General features: G+C 53.9%; 1 long non-coding RNA gene across 1 annotated transcript; it reads right to left on the reverse strand.

Annotated features, from left to right (window-relative positions):
• Positions 1-5,081: 5,081 nt before the first annotated feature.
• On the reverse strand, positions 5,082-8,266 carry LOC147373233 (uncharacterized). Its single transcript, XR_015164924.1, has 3 exons — positions 8,088-8,266; positions 7,813-7,923; positions 5,082-7,062 (listed from the first exon to the last, which is right to left on the reverse strand). It is a non-coding gene; the product is annotated as an uncharacterized LOC147373233 (long non-coding RNA).
• Positions 8,267-20,261: the final 11,995 nt, after the last annotated feature.

Here is a 20,261-nt window from a genome sequence, read left to right on the forward strand (position 1 = left end):
CGATGCACCCCAACTCCAAGAGGACAGAAGCTCACAGACCCCGCCCTGCGTATCTCTTCACCTGCCTGTCCATCTGTATCCTCTACCCATTCATGACCTGGTCACTGTGTTCCCCGGAGCTCTGGGAGCTGTTCTAGCAGACAGTGAAAGCCAAGGGGGAGGAGGTCACAGCAGCCTCTGATTGCTAGATTTGCAGCCAAGTCAGACACATGTTGTGGGCTGTAACCTGGGGACTGATTACTGGTAATCAGCCTCTGAAGGTGAAGAGCAGTCTCATGGGGCTGAGCCCTTGACCTGTGGCATCTAATGCCATCTCCACGTAGTGTCAGAATCGAGTCAAACTATAGGACGCCCAGGGGGTGTCACAGAATTGCCTGGTGTGGGGAAATCCTGCCACACACATCCACGCACACTGTCAGAAGCAGTATGAATGTGTCAGTGGTGTGAGAGTAAAGGAGACACATGGGAGGAAGATGTACGGAGGCAGGGGTCATCGTGCCCATTTCACAGAAAGGCAAACTGAGGTCCTGCAAGCTGAGTGGCTCCTTCTGGAGCCAGGATCCCTTAACCAGGACTGCCACTCACTCATCTACAAGAACCAAGGACCCCTCAAAGGGCACCCTGCTCGAATCACCACTGTTGGGTGCCTCCTTATCCTCATCCATCCATCCATCCATCATTTTCAGAGTGCTCCCAGGGCTCTTCCTAAAGATATTTCCTGAGCACCTATCATGTGCCTGGCACCTTGCCCTACACGGAAGGGCCAAAGAGCAACAAACCCGTGCCATGGGCTTGGATCCCCTGGCGGCCTGGGGAATAAGCCCATGGCTCAGTGGCTTGGTTACACGAAAGTTGCTTCCTTCTCACCAAGAGGCCTGGAGGGAAATGCACCTGATGCCTCCATGAGAATGGGGAGGGACTGGAAGGGCTTCCTACAGGGGGTGTTTTTTCATCTGAAACCCAGAAGGAAAAATGGGCACATCTAGCTAAGGGGAGCTGGGGCGTGGTGGGGAGAGAGGGCAGAAGGAATAACACGTGCTGGAAACCTGGAGGAGTGAGGAAAGGAAGGACTGAGATCAAAACAGGATCAAACCCCGGTAGGTCTGAGCATCAGACCTGAGACGAGGGCCCCAGAAGATACCCGCTGTAAAGGCTGGCTTTGAAGGGATTAGAGTGTTATCTTAATTTTTTTTTTAATGATTCCTGTGACCAGGGTGTCAGGGCAAAATACACAGAGGTATTACAATTGTTTGCAAACTGCTCATCTCCTCCACCCAGATCTCCAAGGCTCCTTCAGCAGCAGAATCTGTGAAATGGGCCTACAGAGACAGAAGCTGGAGAGGTTGGTTTGATTTGAGCTGAGCGGACCCAGCGAGGGGAGCCCAGAAGGGGCTTGGACCAGGGGTTGGGAGATGTAGGGAGAAGAAGAGGAAGCAGAGTCGGAGTGCCGGAGACAGCAGCAGATACTGAGCACGTGAGCAATGGGGAGATAATTCTCAGATGTTTCGCTGTGACCGAGGCTCTCCACCTGGGTGCAGAGCTTTGCCAAGAGACCACAGTAGGCAACCTGCTTCACAGTTACTTTGGATATGACGCAGAACAGGTGCTTCTTTAATCAGTGGTGTCGCTGCCTCTGGTCTACTGAGTAATGGCACATATGTGGTTTCCCACAATCAAAGTAATACCCATTTCGCTTTCTCTCTCTCTCTCTTTTTTTTTTTTTTTTGGTCACAAAGCATGCACATGCGTGCACGCAACGCAGGGCATGCGGAATCTTAGTTCCCTGACCAAGAACCAAACTAGTGCCCCCTGCAGGGAAAGTACAGATTCTTAACCACTGGACCACTAAGGAAGCCCAAAAATAACACACGTTACTTACCAGATGATGGGAACGTGCTAAGTTGGAAAACTAGCAAGAGCAGAAACTTCCCACATTGTCAGGACCCAAAGCCCACCACGGAGAGCAACAGGACATGCTGCTCTGAGGTCTTTCCTCCATCTGTGCATTGCTTTCTCACCCTTAGTGACGTCCCATACGGTATTTTGAATCTGAGTGGGTTTTAATTTACTATGATCGCATAAGCACTTTTCCATGTCTTTAAACCCCGTAAACCAAATCCTAATGGATGCGTCATATTCCAGAGAAGGGATGTGTAGTCACCTCATGACTCATTGTGCTGGGCTTTGACATGGCGCCTGCCTTCTCCTCTGATGAACAGGGTGAAGCTTTTCCTAAGTTTCAGAATATTTCCTTAGCGTGTGTTTCCAGACGTGGAATTATTGAGTCAGCTCACTTCCTGAAACAGACAACCAAACAGGCCTCCAACAAGACTGTAGACGTTTACATTCTCTCCTGAATGCTCATTGGAAGGACTGATGTGGAAGCTGAAGCTCCAGTACTTGGGTCACCTGATGCAAAGAGCTGACTCTTTGGAAAAGACCCTGATGCTGGGAAAGACTGAAGGCAAAAGGAGAAGGGGGCAGTAGAGGATGAGATGGTTGGGTAGTATCACTGATTCAGTGGGCCTGAACTTGGGCGAGCTCCAGGAGATGTGATGGACACGAAGGCCTGGCGTGCTGCAGTCCATGGGGTCGCAAAGGGTCGGACACGACCTAGCAACTAAACAAAACAACAATAACATTCTCCCCAGGAGTACCACACTTCCCCTGTCGGCATCCCTCATACACACATGTGTTATCACCTGTGATGTTGTCAACTTGAAACAGGAAGGAGATCCCCCGGCCTGAGAGCCATTCCTCGGACAACCCAGGAGGATGAGCGTGTGTGTCTCTGCCCATGACACCAGTGCCCTGGGCACTGTCTCCTCCTGGCCTGTCTGGGGTCAGTGTCAGGGGTGCCTAGGGGCCTGCAGGTGGGCGCTGCCTGTTCTAAGAAGTCCATAGATCCAGATCTACAGCTCTGGCTTCCTAACCCGTAAATGAGGGCACTGGGAGGACCACAAGAGGACACGTGGGCCGCGAGCACAGGCCCTGACTGGTCACCGCAGTATCGCCTCTCACCGCCTGGCACCCTGCAGGCCCGCCTTTCGGGGGATGCGCTGTTCCCTCGTCCAAAGCCTCTCCTGCCTCTTCCCAGAACAGCAGCAGATCAAACACGCTGGGCTCCTGGACTTCATTAACGTCATTTATTTCTCTGTGCCTGGCAGAAGTTTCCACTTAACAAGAGAAACCTTTTTTAAATTACATGTCCCTTCCGGCAGCCACGCGGCTTGGAGGCTGAGGACAGATTGGGGTTTGTCAGGATCTATGGGTCTCAGAAGCTCTCCCCACTTCGGAGGCCCAGGGCCCCTCCTGGGGGATACCCAGCCCCGCTTTCAGATGGAAGGAGGCCAGGGCCGGAGCCCCGCAGCCAGTTCCAGGAGGCCGAGAGCTCCCCCGGCCCCCAGGAGAGCCGGGGGCCCATCTCAGGAGGCCCCGGCCACTCATCTGCTCACTCGCTGGCCCTGTTTGCCTCCTGTCCTCGGCACTGGGGCTGGCCTGGGCCTGGGGATGGAGAAAAAATCAGACAAAGTGACCTCTCGCCAGGCGACCATCAGGCTCTGAAAGAGAGATGGGCCCCACACCAGGTCATCACATTCAGAAAATCTGTTTCCTGAGCACTTACTGTAGATTACAAACTACTGGTAGAGTCACATTGTGAGAATTCTATGAGCTGGGGACAGGGAGGCGGGATGTTTCTGCTTCCGGGCTTCCCTCAGGGTGGCCCACAAACGCCCTGAGTCCCTGGGGCAGGGTCAGCCAGAGGAACGCATCCGCACCTGTCCTGGGGGCGCCCAGGAGGGTGGGGTTCCTGTAGGCGGCCCGGGCAGGAAGCAGCTGTGGGAAGCTGGCAGGGCTGGGGGCCGCGGTCACCTCCGCAGCCCACCCGCCACGGAAGCCAGGGCGAGGACACTGCTCCAGGGGCCTGACGGGCCTCGCTGGTCAGTCTCTGCCCCCTTCTTAACCTGCTCCAGCCCAGTGGCCATGACGAGGTGACAGCTGCTGGACACAGAGGCCGCAGATGCCTCCCAGAAGTGGCCAGTCCTGGAGGACAAGAGGGAGACTTCTAAGCAGAGATGGGGCACAGGGCATAAACAGATGAGCCCACCCCAGAAATACCAAGGCCAGCTTTTAAAGAAAACGAAGTAGAGCAACTTCGCTGGTGGTCCAGCGGTTCGGACTCTGCCCTTTCACTGCCGAGGGGCCAGCTTCAAGCCCTGGCTCAGAGAAAGCCCAGACGCAGCATCCCAGAGATCTCAGGTCAGCCCCCCAGATTCAGGTGCTGTCATCTCAGCCCTGAGAAGCCCACAGCCAGGGTCTCCTGGTTCCGCCATCCATCCCTACCCCCTCCCAGAGCCCGGGGATGTGGTCCTGGGCCCTCGGGGAGCAGGGCTTGGCAGAGGCCCCTGGGCACACACACCCCTTCCCGATGATGGACTCACCTTCTCCCATGTCTCCTCTGGGAGCTGGACACTGTCTGCCTGTCCCCATGTGCCCTGCTGCCTGGGGGCTGGGGGATGGGGTGAAGGGGATTGACCTTCAGGTCTTGAGGGTTGCAGGGGATGGGAGGCTTGAGTACAAGCTGCTTTGCCTTGATTAACTGATGTCCTCCTCACCACCATCCTATGAATGGAAGGCCCCTGAGTGGCCACGGTCTACATTTTACTGACCTGGACATGAGCCAGGTGCTCATTTCATTCCCATTTCAAAGATGAGGCAACCGAGGCAGAATTAGAGCCCACAGCTTCCACTGTGAGGCCCTGGCTCTTTGCATTTAGCCATGCCCCCTCCTGGCATTGGTTTTTCATCTTCTGCATTAAATGTCTGTCAAAGTATTTCACACCCAATAACTTCCAGATGTTCAAGCTGGTTTTAGAAAAGGCAGAGGAACCAGAGATCAAATTGCCAACATCCACTGGATCATCGAAAAAACAAGAGAGTTTCAAAAAAACATCTATTTCTGCTTTATTGACTAGGCCAAAGCCTTTGACTGTGTGGATCACGATAAACTGTGGAAAATTCTGAAAGAAATGGGAATACTAGACCACCTGACCTGCCTCTTGAGAAACCTATATGCAGGTCAGGAAGCAACAGTTAGAACTGGACATGGAACAACAGACTGGTTCCAAATAGGAGAATGAGTTCGTCAAGGCTGTATATTGTCACCCTGTTTATTTAACTTATATGCAGAGTACATCATGAGAAACACTGGGCTGGAAGAAGCACAAGCTGGAATCAAGATTTCCAGGAGAAATATCAATAACCTCAGATATGCAGATGACACCACCCTTATGGCAGAAAGTGAAGAAGAACTAAAGAGCCTCTTGATGAAAGTGAAAGAGGAGAGTGAAAAAGTTGGCTTAAAGCTCAACATTCAGAAAACTAAGATCATGGCATCTGGTCCCATCACTTCGTGGCAAATAGATGGGGAAACAGTGGAAACAGTGGCTGACTTTATTTTTCCGGGCTCCAAAATCACTGCAGATGGTGGTTGCAGCCATGAAATTAAAAGACTCTTACTCTTTGGAAGGAAAGTTATGACCAACCTAGACAGCATATTAAAAAGCAGAGACATTACTTTGCCAGCAAAGGTCCATCTAGCCAAGGCTATGATTTTTCCAGTGGTCATGTATGGATGTGAGAGTTGGACTATAAAGAAAGCTGAGAGCTGAAAAATTAATGCTTTTGAACTGTGATGTTGTAGAAGACTCTTGAGAGTCCCTTGGACTGCAAGGAGATCCAACCAGTCCATCCTAAAGGAGATCAGTCCTGGGTGTTCATTGGAAGGACTGATGTTGAAGCTGAAACTCCAATACCTGGCCACCTGATGTGAAGAGCTGACTTATTTGAAAAGACCCTGATGCTGGGAAAGATTGGGGGCAGGAGGAGAAGGGGACGACAGAGGATGAGATGGTTGGATGGCATCACCAACTCGATGGACATGGGTTTGGGTGAACTCTGGGAGTTGGTGATGGACAGGGACAGGGAGGCCTGGCGTGCTGCAGTTCATGGGGTCATAACGAGTCGGACACGACTAAGTGACTGAACTGAACTGAACTTGTCTGGGACAGGCTCAACAACTATATTGTAAGGAAGTGAGTGGGAGGCTTGTGGCAAGGGTTGGGGCCACAGCAGCCATCATTCCTGCCCCCTGGAGATTTTTTCGCTCAAAACCCAAAACATCAGGATCAGACAGAAGCCACTGGGTCCAAATCACGGAGCTCTGGAGGTCCCAAAGGTGGAGGGAGGGGACAGGTATTGGGCCCACCTTGTAGCAAAACAGCTCCTCAAAGCCAGGTCACGTGTAAGCAGAGGCCAGCTCTTCCTGGGCCCTCCAGACTTTGGGGGTTCACCCCACACCACACCCACCCAGAAGTATGATTGCAGCGCCTTCTCAGGCTTACCACCTCCCCTCCCCTCTCCACCCCACCCCAGCTACCCGCACAGGGCACTAGGGAGAGTGAGAGGTTGCCTGAGACTTGGGGGGTTCCCAGCAGGGCCCCTGCATTGCCTGCTGCTCAACTACCGGGGTTCCTCCTTGGGCATCCGGTCCCGCAGGCCCTCCTGGGCAGATCTGCACCCGGGCATCCTCCACTCTCTTCCTTGATTCTCCCCTCCTCTGTGTTACGTGGAGTCGTTCACTCAGCCAGAGGTTCCACCCCGTCAGGACCTGGGACGGTCAGAGATGTGCCCTACTGGCAAGCTCACAAATGGGAGCCGCCACGGTTTCACGGATGCTGGCAAAGACACAAAATGCCTGGTTCAGGAACAAAGGATGGTCTACGGCTCACGGCAGCAGCAGGAGCCAAGTGTTGGCATCGTCGTGGGTCAGTTCCCCAAGCTCTGAGCCCCGCAGAGGGCCAGAGGGCACCTGCGTGCTCCGTGGTGGTGTTCTAGGAGAGGAGCCCCGGCCTCAGGGAAGCTGAGTCTTTCCTGGCGGTTGGAGCAGGCAGTAAGCATGCCTGGCTTTACTCTGGAGGGATAAAGGGGCTCTGTATTTCCAGGCTGTTCACTTACACTGTTTCGCATGGCATCCTTCCAAAATTCACTTCCACTGGGAACCTGCGAACATAGTAATGGTATTATTTGGAAAAACAGTCTTTGCAAACTTAATCAAGTTAAGATGAGATCCTCCTCGAATGGTGAACTGGAAGTGTCAGTTGCTCAATTGTGTCCTACTCTTGGCGAACCCCACAGACTGTAGCCCACCAGGTTTCTCTGTCCATGGGATTCTCCAGGCAAGAACACTGAGTGGGTTGCCATTCCCTTCCCCAGGGGATCTTCCTGACACTGGGGTCGAACCCAGGCCTCCTGCATTGGCAAGTGGAGTCTTTACAGTCTGAGCCACCAGGGATGCATCCTTAATCCACCATGACTGGTGTCCTAGTAAGAAGAAGGAAGCCTGGACACAGGCACACAGAGGGAAGACAGCCGTGTGAAGATGGAGGCAGGGACTGGAGGCATTCTGCCACAAGCCAAGGTGGCCGGCCATCACCAGAAGCTGGAAGAGACCCGGAGGATTCTTTCCTAAAACTTTTGGAAGGAGTATGGCCCTCTTGACACCTTGATTTTGGACTTAAGGCTTCCAGAACTGTGAGAGAATAATTTTTTTTTGTTTTTAATCCACCCAGTTTGTGCTCATTTATTACAGGAATCAGGGGAACTAATACATCACTACCCAAAAGCCTTGAAGAGATGGTCAGGAACCAAGGACAGTGGTGTTGCTCACAATACACACAGAACCACAGGGAGCCCACAGAAGGTCATGTCTAAGTCCCATGATGCTTTTGTTCATCAGAACTTAAGACCCACCATCTTTTCTTGCACTTGAGATGGGGGCCAGGCAGGGCGGGTGTCTCATCTCTGCCCCAATTGGTTCACCATGGCATTTTCCCCATCTTCATAAAGGAAAATTTTCGCCACCTGATAAGAAAAATTTTAAAAGCTTTTATCGTATTGTTGCTACATACAGGATTTCCACCAAAGACCGTTTCAAGAAAAGCTTCTGTGGATTTCAACATTTTTAAAGCTGGAATGTCTGGGCCCAGCCCTCTTAACTGGCAGCTCAGAGAAGGGCAGGAGCTCACCCAAGGCCAAGAGTGAGTCAGAAGCAGCATTAGTCAGTTCGCCGAACTCCAGCCCTGAGTACAGCCTTCCGAGTTCGTCCCCAATTTCCGCTGATCAAAGAGAGTTCAGTGCTGAAGACGGGAGGCGGGACAGAGCAGGAAGCACGGACGTTGCTGGGGCCCCGGGCGAGTTGGGCAGGGCTCACGCCTCTGCCGCTGGGGACAAAAGGGCCCTATCAACAGCGTCGTTCCACCACCTCCTCCCTTTTCTCCCTCTGACCACGGAAAACTCAGCCACATCTGTAACACCTGCCCCTCCCATCCACACCTCTTCTCTCAAGCTCCCCAGCGTAGTCCCGGCCAACGTGTTACCCAAAACGTCCTGCTGACAGGGGGCCACCTCTTCGGTGGGGAGGCAGGGACCTCACACCTCTTCCTCCGCAGACTGGCAGGTGCAGCACAGTATGTGAGTGTGTGAGAGTGTGTGTGTGTGTGTGTGTGAGGTTGGACCAGGGACCGCTGCCTCCGCTCAGCCCGCCCACCCGCTCATCCCACAGGCTCAGGGGCCCCCACCAGGGTCCAGATGCACTGCGCCAAAGGCTCCCCCGGGATCTGGTTTAATCCCCAGGACAAGGGGATGTCTGCCCATTTTACACACAAGGAGCCAGAGGCTCAGAGGGGCAGATCTACAGCCAGAAAGTAGGCATGCAGGTGAACTGGGGGCAGGTGGAGCGGGCAAAGGGTGCGGGAAGGAAGCAAGGGACGGGGGGGTGGTCACTAGACGCCCTTTCAAGAGATAACTCAGCATCTTCTGGCACATCAGCGATCCCATAAGGGTCTGTATCTTTCCTGGCCTTCGAGCAAGTCCACAACTCTGTAAGCTGTAGAAAACTGACAGTAAAGCAAAGATTCTTATCCATAAAGATGCAAATGAACTTCATGAGGTGGAGGGACACTGGATCCCCTACCCTAGGGAAGCAGCCAGCTTTGCATCTATTAGCAAATTCAGTTCTGCCTTCCGGATTGCTTACACATGTCTGCTCTTGGCTTTTCCTCTGAATTGATTTTGTAACATCTTACTGATGGCTAGATAACATCATTGACTCAGTGGACATGAATCTGAGCAAACTCCGGGAGATAGAGAAAGACAGGGAAGTCTGGCGTGCTGCGGTCCAAGGGGTCACAAACAGTCGGACACAACTCAGGGTCTGACTTAGCTGTCACGACTTAGCAACTGAACAACTGATCCCCTCACAAACTGATGAAATAAATACAATCACAGGTACATGCTCATTTAACATCTGTATAAGAATCCTCAGCTTACCCTTCAGCCCAGGGACTGCAGACTGCAAGTGTGCCTGGAGGGAAGACCCGTCTCCCAGGCAGAGGCCCCGCTGGACTCTTCGGATTCAGAAAGCCGGATTCAGTGGGTCCTGAGAGTCTACACTTCTAATCACGTCCCCGGTATTGGCCGCAGACTTCGAGGACCACAGTTCTCTGCTGAGCTGACCCTGCTTCCTCGTTTGACCCACCCCGTCCTACTCTCTTCTCTAGGGTACACCTCTCAGCCCCCATGGCAGGTCCTCGGAGGGCATTCTGAGTTCCCAGGGTCCCCACACGCCCCCAGAGGCCCTCTGCGGTGGACGGAGCCCTGAGCCTGCTGTTGGCACTCAAGGCCTGACCTCACATCCAGGGCCTCACTCCGTCTGGGGGTTTGCGGGGGGTGACTAAGAGGCAGACAGGGCTCCCGTCTTGGGACAGGAGGCCACGGCGGGGCCCTCCCTGGGGCCCAGTCCTGGCACAGGCGGCCCAGGGTGAGGGCCTCAGTGAGCAGGACCACGCCCCCCACCATCCTCACAGCCTCAGGCCCCTGAAGCTACTCCCACGACCCCACCAAAGCAGCAGTAACCCCCACCCCAGATTCCTGAGACTCCAAGCCTGACTCCCAGGACTGGCTTGGAGGGGCCAGCCCATCTCCCTGCCCATACAAATAGTCGGGGGCCCAGAACTCAAGCTGCACTCCCCTCTTGTATTTAACTGTTATTCTGGCCACACAACGAAGCATGCAGTACCTTAGTCCCCTGACAAGAGATGCATCCTATGCCCCCTGCAGAGGAAGCATGGAGTCCTAACCCCTGGACTGCTGGGGAATTTCCCCCCAACCCCGTCTTTTTTTTAAGTGCATTTTATTTATTTATTTGGCTGTGCTGAGTCTTAGCTGTGGCATGTGGGATCTAGTTTCCTGACCCGGGATCGAACCTTGTCCCCTACATTGGGAGCTCAAAGTCTCAGCCAGTGGACCATAGGGAAATCCCTGCACGCCCCTCTTACAACTCTCCTGAATGGCTTCTGCTGGTGTCTACGAGGACCCTTCCATCTGAGTCCACCTCTCCAGCTGCTGAGCACAGGGGAGGACATGGGGTCCCCAACATGCAGCCCCCTGTGGGCTGAGTCTGGGGGGTTCAGTGGGCATCTCTGCCCTGGGTCTTGGGTTCCCCCAATCCTCCCAGGCCCCTCCCATCCCACAGTAGGGGGGACCCCCGCCTTAAGAGGTGAGTAACTTCCCCCAAGCCACCCCCAGAAGGACTGGCAGATGAGAAACGATGCCCTCGAGCCTCCAACTCCTTCTGGACTGGACCACACTGCCTGAGCTTTCTCAGCAGATAAGCAGGCATGCATGAGAGGGGACTGCCAGGAGCTGAAGGACACGTGCCAGCAGACAGACCGGGCACAGGGAACATGCAAGGCCTCCAGCGGCCCAGGAACAGATGCCCAGTAAAGCTTCTGGGTTCACCTTTCACTTCTCCAGGAGAACATGTGTCCATTGCCTGGGGACAGAAGCTGGGCCAGGAGGACAGTGGAGCCAGATAAAAACGGAGGCAGAAGAGGAAGCTTTCTGGAGGGAATCGCTGCCCACCTAAAACCCCATAAGTTCCTTCAAGTGTAAATAAGAAGACTGTGCTATTTGAATTAGAAAAGGAACATGGAAACCTCTACTCGGGTATTAAAATACAATAACATTAGATACAATAACTGAAAATAAGGTGAATAAAGCTTTAGAAGTGCTGCCAGCTGGGTCTGCCTAAAGGAATTGTTACCCACCTTGAAAAAGCAGAGGCGCCTCTGCATCCACTGTGGGCATCTCAGAAAAGCCCCTTGGGCTCCAGCCCCAGGAGCCCGCCCCTACAGGGCACCAGGCCTGCACCCAGGCTGTCGCCCTGGGCATCTCCCAGGGCACCCAGCCCAGGCCTCCCATCGTCCGGGTTTACCGTCTCCGCAGGGGGGACAGGACTCCTGCAAAGACTGCCTCCTGGAGACAGGCTGCTTTGAGCCACGTTCCCCAGCAGGCCTCGCCTCTGGGCCCTGCCCCGCCTAGCCCAGCTGTAGCAGGAACACCCTACCCTTGATGTCTCTTAGTGAGTTTCCATCCACTCAGCCCCTTGCCCCCTCCTCGGTTGTAAGTCCCCAGCCATCTGTTGCATTCAGAGTTCAGCCTAGTCTCTCCTCCCTGTTGCATAGTCTTGGATACAATCTTCCCTGCCGGTTCAACATTTCACGAGTGTCGGGATCATTTCTCTTCGACACTGCCCACTCCCCAAGTCTCTGCCATCTCACGAGCCCTGAGACAGTGGACTCAGGGTAGAGGTCCATGGCCTCAAAGCCCTAGGTTTCTCTCGCTCTGACCCTTCGTGTAGCACCTACCTAGGTCTCCCTGGTCCTGTTAGCTCAACTGTAAGAAGAGTATCTCTGCCTGGCTTCCTCCCTCAATTCAGGAGCCATTTGCTCATTCATTCTAACCTTGGCTAAGCTCCGCCGCGGGGCGGGATGTGCCTCTGTGCCACCTGGTTCGCCCTGGCGGTAACGCCGCGAGGCCAGCCTGCTGACCTGGTCTTGGTCTCACACTCACTTGTTGTTTAGTCACTAAGTCGTGTCCACATCTCTGCAACCCCATGGACTGTAGTCTGCCAGGCTCCTCTGTCTGTGGGATTTCCCAGGCAGAAATACTGGAGTGGGTTGCCATTTCCTTCTCCAGGGCATCTTCCCGACCCAGGGATTGAACCTGCATCTGCTGCTTTGGCAGGTGGACTCTACCACCGAGCCTCCTGGGAAGCCCTTGCATTCATTCATACTTTAAAAAAAAAAACAACCCTTATTTTAACAAGTGAGAATTATCATGATAACATAACTCGGCAAGGCCCTTATAAGAAAATGACAGGGGCTTCCCAGGCGATCCAGTGCTTAAGACTCTATGCTCCCAATGCAGGGGGCCGGGATGCGATCCCTGGTCAGGGAACTAAGATCCCGCATGCCCGATGGCACAATCAAAAAAGGAAAGAAAGAACATTACAGACCAAGGTTGCTCATGAACACACATGCAAAATCCTCAACACAATTTTAGCAAATCAAATCCAGCAATATATACGAATGATAATAAACTGTAACAAAGCAGGCTTTTTTCCAGAGATGCAAGGTTGGTTTAACAGTCAAAATCAATGATTCCTATCATTAACAGAAAAAAATTTTTTTAAATATCATATGATTTCAACTGATGCACAAAAGCATGTGCTCAAACTCCTTCATGATTTAAAAGAATTTTTTTGATTCTTAGCCGTATAGTAATAGGAGGGAACTTTACCTACTGAATAAAGAAACTGCAAGAAAACTTCCAGCTAACGTCACAGGGGAAGTGGGGGGACTGAGGCTTCTCCTGAAAGGCCAGGGAAGAGACAAGGTATCTATAGTCACCACTTTCACTCCACACTGTCCTAGAGGTCCCAGCCCGTCTGTGTGCCAGCAACACGACCATCCGCCTGAAAACCCTGCCTCATCTCCCAACACCCCCCAGACTGGGGCCTGTGCTGTTTCTTACACTGGGGGTGGGGGCGTGGTCCCAGGAAGGCTGCACTGCGGGGAAAGGGCCACAGACAGTGTTTCTGCAGAGCTTTTTCAGGCAAATTCAAATTGGGTCTGGGTTTCCTGCAGAAGCCAGACTTATTCTCTCTGGGAAATCAGAAAGCAGCAATTGAAGACACATCCTTGGCAGGACCACGGGGCTGCACTATGGCCGCTCGCTGGCCCTGGGTGCTTGGCCGAACGCGGGAGGGGGGCCGGCTGCCAGCTTCTCAGAGTGTGTGCTGGGGGGAAGGGTGCAGATGGGGGGCTGGCTGCTTGTGAAAGGCCTCAGCCCAGACCCTTTCATCCCCAAGTTTTCCTTCTCACTCCCCATCCGCGTGCGGGAGGGACAGCACTCGTGGGTCAGAGCTGTTCCCACGGGGAAGGGTCTGGCCCACAAGGCTGGCAGACTGGGTGCTGTGAGCCCACCTTCTCAGGAGCCCCTGCCTTGGCTCAGTGCCTGCACTGAGCCCAAGGCCCTCAAAGGCAGGCACCAAGGCCTGTGTGATGTTCCAGCCTGCGGGACGTGCGTTTGTCCCAGAGTCCCAAGCCTGGTTCTGCCCTGGGGGTGGGAGGGCAGGGCTGGGAAGCTTTCACTGAACTCCCAGAAGGAGGTGGTACCCTATGTCCAGTTCCCAGGGCCCTTTCTGGGCTTCCAGTTGACTCATTGGAAAAGACCCTGATGCTGAGAAAGATTGAGGGCCAAAGGAGAGGCGGGCGGCAAAGGATGAGACGGTCAGATGGCATCACCAACTCAGTAACATGAATCTGAGCAAACTCCAGGGGACGGTGAAGGACAGGGGAGCCTGGCGTGCTGCGGTCCATGGGGTTGTAAAGAGTCAGACACGACTTCGTGACTGAACAACATCAACAGTATCACAGTCCTCAGCCGCCAGCTGGCAGAATTGATTTCTAGGTCTGGTTCGCCTGCCCCCACCTCAGAGGTCCCCAGGGCTCCCCGCTACATCCGGGCCCAAACTCAGAACCTAACATGGACGAGGCATGTGGAAAACACTCCTTGACTTGAACCACACTCGGCCCCTGTGACCGTGGCTGGCAGGCCGGGCCAAGTCTTCAGAGAGACTGAAGCCAGGCAGAGGGAGGCCTGGCTTTCAGCTGGGGCCAGGGCTGGAGCTGGAACCAGCGGGTGCAGAGCCAGGAGGCTGCAGCTCTCTGCCGGAGCCCCCAGCCCCCGGCCACCTGGCAAGTCTGCCCACCTCCCCCAGCCAGCCTGGCCCCATCATCACAGCTCCAGCTTGGTTCCTACGTCTCACATCTTGTCCTGCCCTGTCCCTCTCAGTCAGAGGGTCGAAGAAGGAGGCTGTCTCGTGGTGATCCAGGGAAAGAGTCCCCACTACCAAAGCCCTCCCCAAGATGACCAGGAGCACCCCGGTGGAAAAACAGGGTGAGTGGCTCGCTTGTCGCCTAGAGAGAGGACGTGCCTGGGAGCCATGGGTGCTCGAAAGAAAGTACTTCAGGGCGCTGGGCGTGTGCTGGGTGACGGGTGGGTCTGCGTCCCAGATCGGACCTTCTCAGGAAGGGCGGATGGTGCTGTGATCAGGAATCTTGGTAAACCTTCTCCACAGGGAGGGGAGCCTGGCTCGAGGAGTCACTCCTGCGGCCGGGAACAGAGAGGTTTGGTCATTTTGTGGCCTGGCCGATGTTCATACTGTCATCTGCGTTCAGTGATCACCGAGCTGTTTTTGATCAGCTTTGTCTGGTGTTGGTGTTCTGTGCAAGTTTATGTTCCATGGGAGTGCAGGCTGTTTGTTCTGGAGAGGGAGAGAGGTTCCCAGAAAAAGAGGAGAGTTGCATGGAGCACGGCCCCCTGAACATTCAGGAAAACTCCTGAATGCACAGAGGCTTCAAAACTGGGGACACTCATGGCGTTTTGTCTCTTCCATAGTATTTATGTGTATAATGGGCTTCCCCGGTGGCTCAGATGGTAAAGAATCCGCCTGCAATGCAGGAGACCCAGGTTCGGTCCCTGGGTTGGGAAGATCCCCTGGTTGGGAGAAAGGAATGGCAACCCACTCCAGTATTCTTGCCTGGAGAATCCCATGGACAGAGGAGCCAGGCAGGCTACAGTCTTATGTGTATAATATTCTTGTACTATTGCAAGCACCTCATGAGAGAAGATTAATCCTAAAGCACTGAGCCAAGCTCCCGTCCAGGAGTCCCTGGACCAAAGCCCGTAGGACAGGGATCCAGGGTATGGTAAAGCCAAACTCAGCTTCAGGAGACCTGGCTTCCAGTCCTGGTCTCACTGCCTGTGCCAGTTTCCTGTGGCTACAGATGGCCACAGACTTAAAACACAAATTTATTCTGTTATAGTTCTGGAGGCCAGAAGTCAGCAGGGCCACATGCCTTCTGAAGAGTCTAGGGAAGAATTCATCTTGTTACTTTTTCTAGCTTTTAGAGGCCTCCTGCATCCCATGACTGGTGGCCCCTTCCTCTGTCTTCAAAGCCACAGGGGGAGCATCTTCCAATCCGTCTGTGCCTGTTGCCATAGCACACTTTCTCACTCCTGCCTGCTTCTCATAGGATCCTTGGGAGGGTATCAGGCCCCCTGGGTAACCAGAATCATCTCCCCAGTTGAAGCTCCTGAATCACATCTTCAAAGTTCCTTTTGCCATGAAAGGTGATACCTGCACAGGGTTTGGGGATTAGGACGTGGACTTCCTTGGGGGCCATTACAAGCCTGGCACATAGTGTGATGCAGGGCAAGTCACTGCACCTTGCTGGCCTCCATCTCCCTGTCTGCCGTCACTGGATAGGTGTCTCCAAGGGTCTTCCCCATGCAGAAGAGGCTCAGAGAGCCCTCGGAGTCCTTGGGCTGTTTCCATATCCCACAAAAGCACCAAACCCCCTCTTGGCCAAGTGGGATGTGTCAGGAGACTCCAGAAGGGGCCCCACGTCCACAGGGGCAGTGTTGGAAATAGCAAGACTCACCCATCAGACAGCTAAGCTTTCCACAGGGCTTTGGTTGTGTTTTGTTTTGTTCTTTTTAGTATTTATTTTTATTTATTTATTTGACCGTGCTGGGTCTTAGTTGCCGCACGTGGGATTTTTGACCTTCGTTGCAACACATGGGAGCTAGCTCCCCATAAAGGGCTTGAACCCCGGGCCCCTGACATTGGGAGCGTGGAGTCTTAGCCACTAGACCACCAAGGAAGTCTCAGGGCTTTAGATCTGCTAAGCACGCCTCTTCCATGCCAGGCAGTGAGCAAAAGCTCACTAAATGATGTTCAGTGACTCAATCAGCCAATGAATAAGTGAAAGAACAAACATAAATTGACAAGTGCGACCCTCCCCCACTGCACGGACAGGAGCCTGAGGCTCTGCAGAGTCCGTGTCCTTCCACACCAGGGCCGACCCGGCACACGACAGGGCTGACCTCCTTCGGAAGGCAGGGAAGGAAACGGAAGGTCGACGGCCACCGCGGGGCTGGGGCCTCACCTGAGCCGCCTGCGGCTTCCCACAGCCTCACGTGACCTGCAGATTAGCTCAGAGGAGACATGTGTGCAGGCTGGGGTTTCCTGCCAGGCCCAGGGACACGCTCAGTTCTCACCCAGCAACTGGAGGACGAGAATGGGTCTCTGGGGGTCGACTGCTTCTGGATAACCTGGGTCCCCTTCATGCTTACCCTCCAGTCCTGGGCCCCTCAAAGGAGAAGGGCTCAAAGTCCCCCAAAACCAGATACAGACTTTAAACCAGGGGGTCCTGGGTTGGGACGACTGGCTCTGTCGTCACTTACTGACATGTGGTCCTGGATATCTTTTAAAGGCTTTATTTTTTTGGAGTAGTTTTAGGTTTACAGCAAAATTTAGGTACAGAGATTTCCCATGTACTCTCTGCCCCTACATCGCAGAGCCTCCCCCAGTGTCAACATCAGATGCCAGGGTGGTACATTTGTTACAATTTGTGAACCGACACTGACACCTCCTTATCACACGAAGTTGATAGTTGGCCTTAGGGACGGACATTCTTTGGGTTTGGACCAACCTATAAGGACACGTATCCACTATGACAACATCATAGAGAAGTTTCACTGCCGGAAGAATCCTCCATGCTCCGTCTGTTCATCCCTCCTCCCCCGACCCTTGGCGACCTTTGATCACACTGTCTCCATAGTTCTGCCTTTCCCAAAAAGTCATCAAATTGGACTCACACAGGATGGAGCCTTTTCAAACTGGCTTCTTTCACTTAGTAATATGCATTTATGTTTCCTGACTCTTAATGGCTTAATATTAATAGTTCCTTTCTTTTTAGCACTGAATAACATTCTGTTGTATGGCTATACCACAGTTTATCCACTCACTGAAGGACACCTTGGTTGCTTCCAAGTTTTGGCAAAATGACTAGAGCTGCTATAAATACTCGTATGCACGTTTTGCACGGATTTAAGTTTCAGCTCCTCTGGGTAAATACCAAGGAAGGAGCGTGATTGCTGGATTGTATGGTAAGTGAAACTGAAGTCGCTCAGTCGTGTCCGACTCTTTGCAACCCCATGGACTGTATGTAGCCTACCAGGCTCCTCTGTCCATGGGACTCTCCAGGCAAGAGTACTGGAGTGGGTAGCCATTTCCTTCTCCAGGGGATCTGCCCAACCCAGGGATCAAACCCGGGTCTCCCGCATCGTAGGCAGACACTTTACCGTCTGAGCCAAGAGGGAGTGGGGGTTGTATGGTAAGAGTATGTTTAATTTTGTAAGAAACCGATAAACTGTCTTCCAGAGTGGCTGCACCAGTCTGCGTTCCAACTGCAATCAACGAGAACTCCTGTTGCTTCACGTTTTTGCCAGCATTGGGTGATGTCAGTGTTCTGGATTTGGGCCATTCTACTAGGTCTATAATGGTGTCGCATAGTGGTATTGCATTTCCTTAATACTATTGGATGCAAGGTATGTTTCATATGCTTCTTTGCCATTAGTATGTCTTCTTTGGTCAGGTATCTGTTAGGATCTCTGGCTGGGCATGTTTTATAACCTCTCTGCTCCTCAGTTTCCACTTCTGTAAAGTGGCAAAAATAATATCTATCTGCTCTAGTTCTGGTCCTAGTAGGAGATAGAATTTGCCCCAGGTGGTCCAAATAAGTCACGTGACTAAAGGGACTGCTTACAGAGGTGTGGCAGGTTCAGGAGCACCCAGAGACTGGTGATGGTGGGAAGCTGCTACCATCCTTGGGGCTAGAAGAACTATTAATAGGAGAGGAAATAATGTTTCCAGCGGAAGCTGGTGGGAGCTAGGCACAGAGGGCTTCCCGGCCAGAGTTGTAGTCATGGACGTGAACAGATGGCGCCCATGTACAGCATGTGGCAATAGGAGGAGAGGCCCCTTCCTCTCTCCCTCCCCCTCTGATCTCCAGCTGTTGTCTCCACTGGCCAAACCCAAACAGGCATCAGTAGGGGATGCAGTCCACAGGACTGGCACAGAGTCCGGATCTAGGGGGGACAAGTGACTGGCACTGCTCATTGTGGGGTCATTCATCCACTCGTTCTTTCAGCACACATCTATCTGGCACCTTCCAAGTGCCAAACACTGCCCTAACCACCAGGAACCCTTTGGAGGAGGAAAAGAGACAAATCCCCACCTTGGGGAATTTACATTCTACTATCAAACTATGGGCTTCCTTGGTGGCTCAGTTGTAAAGAATCCACCTGCCAAGGCAGGAGGGTTTGATCCCTGAGTCAGAAAGATCCCCTGGAGAAGGAAATGGCAACCCACTCCAGTATTCTTGCCTGGGAGATCCCATGCACAGAGGAGCCTGGTGGGCTACGGTCCATGGGGTTGCAAAACAGTCAAACACAACTTAGTGACTAAACCACAACAATCAAACTATATAATAAAGAAACAACCCACTGCAGAATGTAATGTCAAGTGCACATACTAAGAAGTAAAAGGAAGCAAGACAAGAGAAGAGAAGGGTGGGGCAATGTCAGATAATCCAGGACACATGCTAGAAAATCCCAGCACACATTCCATGTGTTTGCTCAGCTGGCCCTTCCGTCCTGATACCCCCTCCACCTTCAGGGATGCCAGGGCCTGCTGCCCAGGCAGAGGCGCTCATCCCAGGGCCCTGGAGCACCCCTTCAGCACACTCCCTCTCCCGGACTCAGTCACCAGGAGCGACTGCCATTCGATGGGCCCCATTATGCCACTACTTCTGGGGGTTGGGTGGCTTAGCTGCAACCGGCACAAGGATGGGAAAGATGTTTTAGTCCTGAACATGGACATAAATATTTGCATAACTGAATTTCAAAACTTCACAACAATCACTACAGGTTAAAACATACAAGAGCCCGTACCCATCTCTGCCAGCCCACCCCAGCCAGGCCGGCTGGCCCTGGCAGTGCTCAGTGACTCGGCTTCCAACCAGCACTGCCTGCTACTCTACCCTGCCAGAGAAGTCTGGTCCAGGAGTCCCTCCCACCCCCCAACACAGTGTCAAAAGGGAGACAAGGGTAGTGTCTTTAAGTGAAGGGTGAAAAGAATCCTTTTTAGACACTCGGGTGTGGACCTGGGCGCTGGGTGTAGGGTGCTGGGTGTGGGGTATTGGGGTGTTGGCTATTTCCACTGCAGTGGAACTTTTCAAACATCCTGGGAGCTGGGGAATCACCAGGAGGGCTTGCTAAACCCCAGGTTCCTAGGCTCCATCTCCAGTTTCTGTAGGTCTGGGTGAGGCAGAGAATTTCCAGTTTCTATTAAGTTCCAGGGTGATGCCCGTGAAGCAGTCGGCCACTCTGATGACTGCAAGCCCTGGGATATTTAGATGCTGGAAGAGTTTGTCTGTCCCATCCCTCCCCTCTCTGCCCCACCCCACGCCCCCACTCCACCCCCCCGCAAAACCCCAAGCCCCAGGGCAGGGACTGAATCTGAGCGTCTGATCTTTCCTCTCAGCTCCCGGTACCCCGCACAGGCTGCGGCTTGGGGAGGGGGCTCTCAGTGGGCGTCGGAGAGCGCCGAGAAGAGACCGATTACTGGCCGGAGATCCGATGGGACCGCCGGGTGGCCGGGGACGCCCCCTTCCCCGGCGGGCGCCGCCCACAGCCTGCGCAGTGCACCCGGATGGGGGGATCCGGGGAGGGCACCCCCGGCTCGCGGCTCCCAGCTCCGGCGGGTCCCGGCCCCCCGGCCACCGCAGTGGGTGGGCGTGCCCGCGGCCCAGGCGGCCGCCTCCCGCCGGCCTCCGGCGGCCCTGGCGGCCCGGTGGCCGCGGCCGCGTCGGGCGCCCTGCGCGGGCCCGGGGGGCGGAGCGGGGCGGGGCCACCGCGGCCCCCTCCCCCGGCCCCGGGCTCCGGCT

This window comes from Bos grunniens, chromosome 5 (assembly GCF_055505025.1).
Source record: "Bos grunniens cultivar Pamir isolate PY7600 chromosome 5, Bosgru_T2T1.0, whole genome shotgun sequence".
Classification (NCBI taxonomy): Eukaryota; Metazoa; Chordata; class Mammalia; order Artiodactyla; family Bovidae; genus Bos; species Bos grunniens.